The sequence below is a fragment of the Populus euphratica genome, unplaced genomic scaffold (assembly GCF_000495115.2).
Source record: "Populus euphratica unplaced genomic scaffold, PopEup_1.0 scaffold1194.1, whole genome shotgun sequence".
Classification (NCBI taxonomy): domain Eukaryota; kingdom Viridiplantae; phylum Streptophyta; class Magnoliopsida; order Malpighiales; family Salicaceae; genus Populus; species Populus euphratica.
In genome coordinates, this window is record NW_011501052.1 from 38,440 (window position 1) to 46,477 (window position 8,038).

The following is an 8,038-nucleotide window of genomic DNA, read 5'->3' on the forward strand; positions in this document are numbered from 1 at the left end:
ACCGAGCCAAACCGGAAAAACCGAGCCAAACCGAGAAAAACCAAGAAAACCGAGCCAAACCGGAAAAACCAAGCCAAACTGATTTGAACCAGTTTTTCCCCTAAAAAACCGAACCGAACCGAACCGAAACCGGTCGGTTTGACCCGGTTTCGGTTCGGTTTTGGGTTTTTTTTCAAAAAAAAGTTTTTTGATTTGGTTATTTTTTTTTATAAAAACTAAACTAAACTGAAAATGATCTTGGTTATTTTTTTTTATAAAAACCAAACTAAACTGAAAATGATCATCCCTAATTTGTGATTCTTATATAAGGATGCATATAGTACCAAAACTTTCTTTTGTTTTTTGTAGGTTTTGGCCTAGAATGGATGGATGTGATGCTTAGATTGTAGGGTCCTAGCCTTTCACAGTGGAAATGGTAGGACCTAACCACCACCAAAGTTGAACTCAAGAAGACAACGGGAAAGCTGAAATTATGGCAACAAAAACTTGTAAAATTACTATATCTGGCTTTCCTTTCGTTTGGCGGAGAAAGTAAGAAAAATAAAGAGAGCCAATGGAACCCCCAATGCATTTAAATATTTTCATAATGAGGCTACATGTGATCTTGCTTCACCTTTCATCACTGGAATTGCTTTTGGATTTCCTTCTTTTCAAGTCTAGAACAAACTTTTCTAACCCCATGAGAACATTTTAATATGTGGAAGTGTTACCTTTGATTTTGGATCTCAACATACAATATGGGGAACATGGCTTCTCAGTAGTAAGTTGTTCAATAGCATGCAGGTCGGGATCATACAAATTGCTCCCTAAACTGATAACACCACCTCCAACTATGCTATCAAACAGTACTTCCTATCATCTGTCAACAATGGTGTTTAGTGTTCACCAAAGGCCACAACTTCGAGGGAGTACTTGATTTTATCTTGACCCACAATACGGATCGTATCCAACAACCGCATCATTTAAGCACCAGGAATCTTCTATCCTTCTATCAATCAATTTGCTTTGTTAGTGCTTGGTCACATCAGAGGCTTTGTCTTCTTTGCAGTGCCAGTTCTTTGGCAATCTTCTTCTCCTGCTAATTTGGAATTATGGGTTCTATTCTCCTCTGTTGCTTATCGGCTGTTGGTCTTTTGGTGGCTCATTCGGCTTTCAGTGTCGTCTGTTTTCCTCTTGTTGATCAGCTGCGTTCTTGTGCGTTTCTGCACGGTAGCGGCTTCAGTTTTCTTGTTCATGGCCCTCTTTTGGCTCTTTGGTTAGGCCCGGCACCTTCTCTCTGACTAGGTTTCTAGGCTAACCAAATCGGTTTGTTCCCTGCGGCTTGCATGCCTTTTTCTTGGGAGTTTGTTCCCCTTTTTTAAGTTTCAAAGGGAGCCTGTTCCCTCGTGTATTTGCTTGTATATTTTGTTCTTGCTGGTTCTCCAGCATTTGTCACTTTTGATAAAAAAAAAAAAAAAATTCCTTCCTCTAAATGGTGATGCTGGTAAACTTTTCCATCCAAAAAGACCCTTGAATTTAACATCAGTTGGCATGGTAGTTCGGATTCTTTTTAAAGTGTATTTGAATTGAAAAAACATCATGAAGATGCCAAAACCAAAAAAATAAAAACACCTAATAGGAGACTGGATACTGAAAAAACCGCCACTCACGCAAGCAGAAGGGAAAATACAGATACTTCAAAGACAACCTATCGATTACAAAGATGCAGCAAAACGCATTAGAAACAATGATTTCTTTCATTCTTCGGTGATTTTTTATCCCATTGGAGAAGACAAAGCTCATTTAACACTATTTTATATGCCGATCAGCCACTTCAATCCATACCTACAAATTTGTTTATTTTTAACCTTTTTTTCTTTTTCTTTTTGTAAACGAAAGGACTGTACAGAAATGCGAATAACAAATGACAGGCACTTAATGGTGAAATATTAAATAAGAACATTGCCCATCAAAAAGGTCGGAAAAGAATTTACACGAATTATGAATTTCATTTTTCATGCTTGTCTTCAGATGGGTTTATCTTGATAATAAGAGGCTGGTTCAGATTAACAGGAATATCCGCCACAATAGTTAATTGTGACGGGGCCAATATGAAATCTAGATCTTCATTTTCGGCCAAAGCTTTATCCAACGCAGACTTGGCGACTTTAGGAACAAAAAAGATTAGAACCACTGCAATAAATAAATAAATAAAAATGTAAATACAGTCAGAGTTCAGACAAGATAACAGGACAAACAAAGGTTGTCATTAGATTTCAAATTGAAGCAATCCATGATATACAGCCACAATGCCTATTCAATTTCTCTCAATCTATTTTGGGATTAAGACTTTGTTGTTGCTGCTGCATTCAAATTCTCTCAACGCAACTATCTTAACATTCATAAATTTAAGGACCACTTTTCGACGGTTGAAAGAAAATCACTGGTCAGTTCAAGTTTTACTAGCATGCGTCAGAAAGATAATTTTGAAGTAGAGTTTCATATATAAAAATTCTTGCGCATTGGTTACTTTTTTTCTCCTTTTGTTTCACAACATTTTCTTTATCAGGTCATCAAATCACTACGTTATTCCCACTCAACAAGTATCACTTAATGATTAGATGCAGACAAGGAGACAGCCGCACAACACAACGTTAAGTTCATTTGACTTCTTGATATGCATCAACAATTGCTAACTACTTTATACTACCATAAGTTTCCTCATTGTCCTCAAAGGTCAAAGTCTCAAGCCACAGGTCAAAGTCTCAAGCCACATGGCCGTAGGATCCAACTTGTTAAACAAATCCCATGTAGTTATTATAACCGGCACTTCACAAAGTGTAATTTTCAGTAAACAAGCCCCAACAAACACAGGAACAACTTTCACTGTGTCCACTTCTATTTAGCTCCTTCCATTTATATTGAAAATCACCAACTCCTTTGAGTACCATTATCTCCCCATTGTTCTCAAATCTTGAACACAATGGCTACATAATCAAAATTGATAACTGAATCCTGAGTAATTATAATTGGCACTTAACAATTAATGGTGATGTTTTCACTAGAATGGGCATTAATTTTTTTTAATACCATTAAAACCTCTTCCCATGGGAACTCGGAAGAAGAAGAAAATGTTTTCAATAGACAGGGCATTAATTTTTTTATGACCATTCAAACCTCAAAGAAGAAGGAGAAGGAGGAGAGGAGGATAGATGCATGTTGGCATGTCATTGAAACTTACCAGATACAAGAAGGCCCAATATGATAAACACCTACATCCACAGTAAAAGAGCCACAAATATATCAGACTACAGATGAAAAAGATGACTCAGAAAATGACTCAAAAAGTTAAGAGCAGATATGAAACTCCAGCATGTATGAAAAAAATAGGGCCCTTACCCAACGATTAGTTGAAAACTCACTCCACCCATGCATCACATCAGAAAGATCCTTGAGAGTTGTTCCAATGTATACAAAAGCAAGTGTTATTGGCTGTAAGAAATACCAAGTTAGGTACAGTGGCATGACTCTAACCAGTACTACCTTCTCAATTAAATTCTTTCATGAACATCTCGTGAGCTAACACAATAAGTAATTAATGACATTTCAGGGAAGAATTGACAACTAAAGAAAGACATTAGATTTTCACATTTTTTTAAACCAATTTTTCTTTGTTTGCTGGATTTACAAGGAGACAAACTAGCCAGTAATTGAAATGTTTGGTCCATAACTTCACATCGCTCTAGCTTAATAAAAGCACTAAGCATAACAATTGTTGAAACAAGTCATCAAGTACCACCCACAGTAATAAGTCAGTTCTTCTATGGGTTGGGACTCCCTCCCTTTGGTCAGTAATCTTCACACCAAACAATCTTTCAGTGCACATGTCAGGAAAAAACGTTGCAAAACATGCTTCAGAATTTATACCAAATGGGAGGCAATCAAAATGGAGACCACATCACTTCAACATGGCTCAACAGGCCCATCAAGCACCCACGCCATCTTTCAATTTATTCACAAGAAAATAAACATTTTTTTAATACATATTTGGTATTTGATAGCAAAACTTTTGTATCACTGCAGAATTTTAAATACGCAAAACTTTTGTATCATTGCAGCATTTTAAATACATGACATTTCATAAGCAAAACTTTTGCATCACCCTATGGCATTAAGATAAATTCAGAGAGTACTGCTGGATGAGTGAACATACCATCATTCCTATCCAGGAAGCCAGCATGTATTCCCCTATCGGAACAGGAGTGACAGAAAGCAGGTAATTCAGTATGTTAAAGGGCAGTAAAGGAACAAGTCGTAGCAGCAGAACAATCTGTGCGACAAAATAATTATATGGACATAATTAGAATTAAATGGATAGCAAAGAAAAGGAAAATCATGGAACCTGCAAATATATGTTGAAACAAAATCACTGGAGTTTTGAGGATCAATTAAGAAGTACACAAACCTTGAAGCCAGACTTCTGAATTGCAATTGCAACTGACCTAAACTTCGGATAATCCTTCAACTTAGAGACAACGAAAGATCTCCCAATCTGAAGGCATCAGAATAAGATATAAATTAAACACTCACTTGCAGTATCAAACATAGAAAAGCTAATAAGAATTAAACACCAAAAAGATATGAAAGTACATAACAAGAAATACATTGTTTCCTTTTTTCTCAAGTCATTAATGGTATTCTATAAACAACAGAAGTAAGCTTAGATGAGTGAGTTAGCATAAGATTCAATAACAAAAAGGCACTCATGTTCTCCTTCTATGAATATTATACTGCTGAAACTAGGAAGTATATACCATTGTAAGAGTCTAATAGCTTTCCGTTCTTCCTAGAAGAAAAGCTGCCCCGGCACCAATGGTGGCACCAATAGAATCAGCAACAAAGCCCAGTGGCAACCCATAAAGATATCCACCACCAAGCTGAAATATGAAGACCAAGTTACAAGAGAGATATAGCTTATACATGCAAAATTTTCTTCCATGCCTGCTTGAAGATATGCAGGTGGAGAAAGATCAAAGTCAAAGAACTGGGAGTTCGGAAGTTAGAGAACAAACAAAGGGCAGATAAGACAAAATAGAAAACAATAGAATGAAATAATTGATTATTTAAAATATTAAGAAAAGATAACTAAGTAGGCAAAAACACCAGAGAGATTATCAATACTTACAGTAAGCACCATCGCTGGAACAGCCAAGACTGTTAGAGGAATATATGCAACGGCCCTGTAAATTATTAAATAGAAGTGAGATGGAAGGTCAATTGTTTTTGATGTACTTTGTGACAGTGCGGAGGGGGGTAGGTGGGTTATAAACATAAAGGTTCAAGTGATTGATTACAAGCTGAGAAATCGAGAGGCAAAGGGTTTCCCAATGAATAAGTATAGGAACTATTTATGGCCATGCACAGTCAGCTAAGGAAATCGAGGTAAGCAATTTAATATCCAGTAAATTAAAAAGTGCAAGGAACATTGGGTATATAAAATTGACTTACAGTACCCCAAGGTCCAAGATCCTGCTCAACCCATAACAAGAAATCCTTCAAAATCTGCAAGGAAAACCTCTTTAGTCAATACAAATACACAATTTCAAGCATAAACGACGCACACTCATTCATTATCAGCGCAATGTAATACTACAGGCCCATCATCCATAGTTCTTCAGCCAAAAGTGCTAGCCGGGGTCACTTTGATGATCACAGGACATAGACACCCAATGCAAGAGACTTGGGGCATGACACATTGTAAAAACATACAAAACATCCACTTAAGGCACAATGAATCTAGTAATTCAGAACAAAGTCCTGTCACTGCAACAGATCTTTACCACATTCCCCACATGAAAATTAACAAACACACAGATGATAGCAGAGAGAATAGAGATTGCATTACAGTTACTTAAGTAAGAATAACCTGAATCAATATGCAACCTTAACCATAATAACAAAACACACATTTTCATTTGTCTCTTATCAGCCCACAACAAATCCGGAGAGTGTCCCATTAGTTTAAACACTGAATAAAGAATCAATTTAGTTCAAAATTATATATCGCTACATGGAAATGAAACTGGGGTACGATCACATTGCACAGAAACACACTCCAATAAGTTCAATTTCAAAGACAGACAAGCAAAACCGTAACTGTACCTAAAAACCCACAAATGCATCCTCACCAGAAACACCAAACAACCCTAAAACAGAAAACCACAATATGCTATGAATCAACCAAAAACTCCAAATCAAAATCAAACACAAAACAGGAAAAAAAAACCCACATCATGGAAAAAAAAGTAAAAGTGAGAGAAACTAGGATGGAAAAATGGAACCTTTTCAACAGGGAGAGTGAAGAAGCCGAAAACAACAGCGGCAATAAGGAGAAGAAAGAAAGTGATCCTAAGAAGAGAACCCCATGTAAAAGCAGCCATCGAAGAGCAAAGCCTGAAACGCCAACGTTGACACTCTTCGTCGTCGTTTTGGCAATCTGATATTGCTTGCTTCAACGACAAGCGAGCTCTCAATCCTCCAAGATTTGCCAGATTTCTTGTCGTTTCCTGGAAACTAAAAGAAAATGGATGTGAAGCGGGTTTTTGTTTGTTTTTTTCTGATGAAGTTTTGATTTCTGTTATTATTATTATTATCGTAATAATACTAAACATTTAAAAAAAAAAAAAAAACCCTCTTACTAACCTCACCTCACCTAGTAGTCAAACATCTGAGTAAATTTTGTGATTGTTTTGTGCATGAAGACATTAATTACAAGCACACAGTAGATGGTTTGTATTCTGCAACATATTTATTTTGAGTTTCGTAAAACATATTATTAAAATTTAAAATCCAAAAAAATTGCCTGGAAAAATTAGGTTTTGCTGGAAGGCCTATCAACATTAGATCCAGATGCAAGAACCCATTAATTTTGAAACCTAACTTCAGACTCAAGAGAATGGATCTTTCTACGACTACAACAAGAGAATTAAGTTTTGACGGTTAACACATTAGTTTTGGATCCTAATAAATAAAAATTGAATATAACATTCGATCTCAAGAAAATTATATCATGCATTGAACCCATTAGCATCCATAACGAATGAGTACGTTGTAGGATCCATGATGAATGGGTCCATTGCAGGACCCAACTTTAATGGATTCTATGACAGGACCCAATTTTCTTTTATCCGTAATCCGAATCCATGTCTAATTTGTTTCCTTTTTGAATATATGGCTAATGATCCCGGAGCAGAACCCATTCAAATTTATTAATTATTATAGTAACAATACTAACCATAAAAATAATAACATATAATAAAATTAAACATGTCTCGTCAATTTTTTATAGTTCTTATAGTAATAATATTTTTTAATTTTTTAATAATAATATTTAATTATTTTGTCCAAATTATTATATTTGTTAATCTTTTACAAAAATATTTTATGGTTTTTATTTGATAGTAATAATAGTTTTTTTAATTTACTAATAATAATAATAATCATTTTTAATTTTACCCTTCAAATAAAATCCTCAATAATATTTTTTTCAATTTTATTAATAATTATATTAATAATTTTAATTATTATGAAATAATATGAATAATAATGGATTTTAACTTTCAAATTACATCTATGTTTTTTTTAGTAGACCAAGTCCAAGGTAGCAGCGGTCTGTCATGCATGCCAAATTTATTACTCTTGAACATGGCAATGATCAAGTCCAAAATAACTCAACTTGACAGGTAGCTTAGTTCAAGACACCTGAATTAGAGTCAGGTAAGTCCAAGGGACACATAGACTCTTGAACATGGCAATGATCAAGTCCAAGATAACTCAACTTAACAGGTAGCTTAGTTCAAGACACCTGAACTAGAGTCAGGTAAGTCCAAGGGACACATAAACCTCACAATTAAGAAACACATGGACTCAATAGGCGAGTAGTCACCTTCACGAGACTAGGACTTGATAATGAGTCAAGTCTAAGAAACACCTAGATTTTGCAGGTAGCCAAGTCAACTTAACAGCATTCAAGTCCATAATACATGTGGACTTGGCAGGC

General features: G+C 35.5%; 1 pseudogene; it reads right to left on the reverse strand.

The window, feature by feature from the left end:
- Positions 1–1,717: 1,717 nt before the first annotated feature.
- Positions 1,718–6,610, reverse strand: LOC105117157 (transmembrane protein 64-like; annotated as a pseudogene).
- Between the last annotated feature and the right edge of the window lie 1,428 nt (positions 6,611–8,038).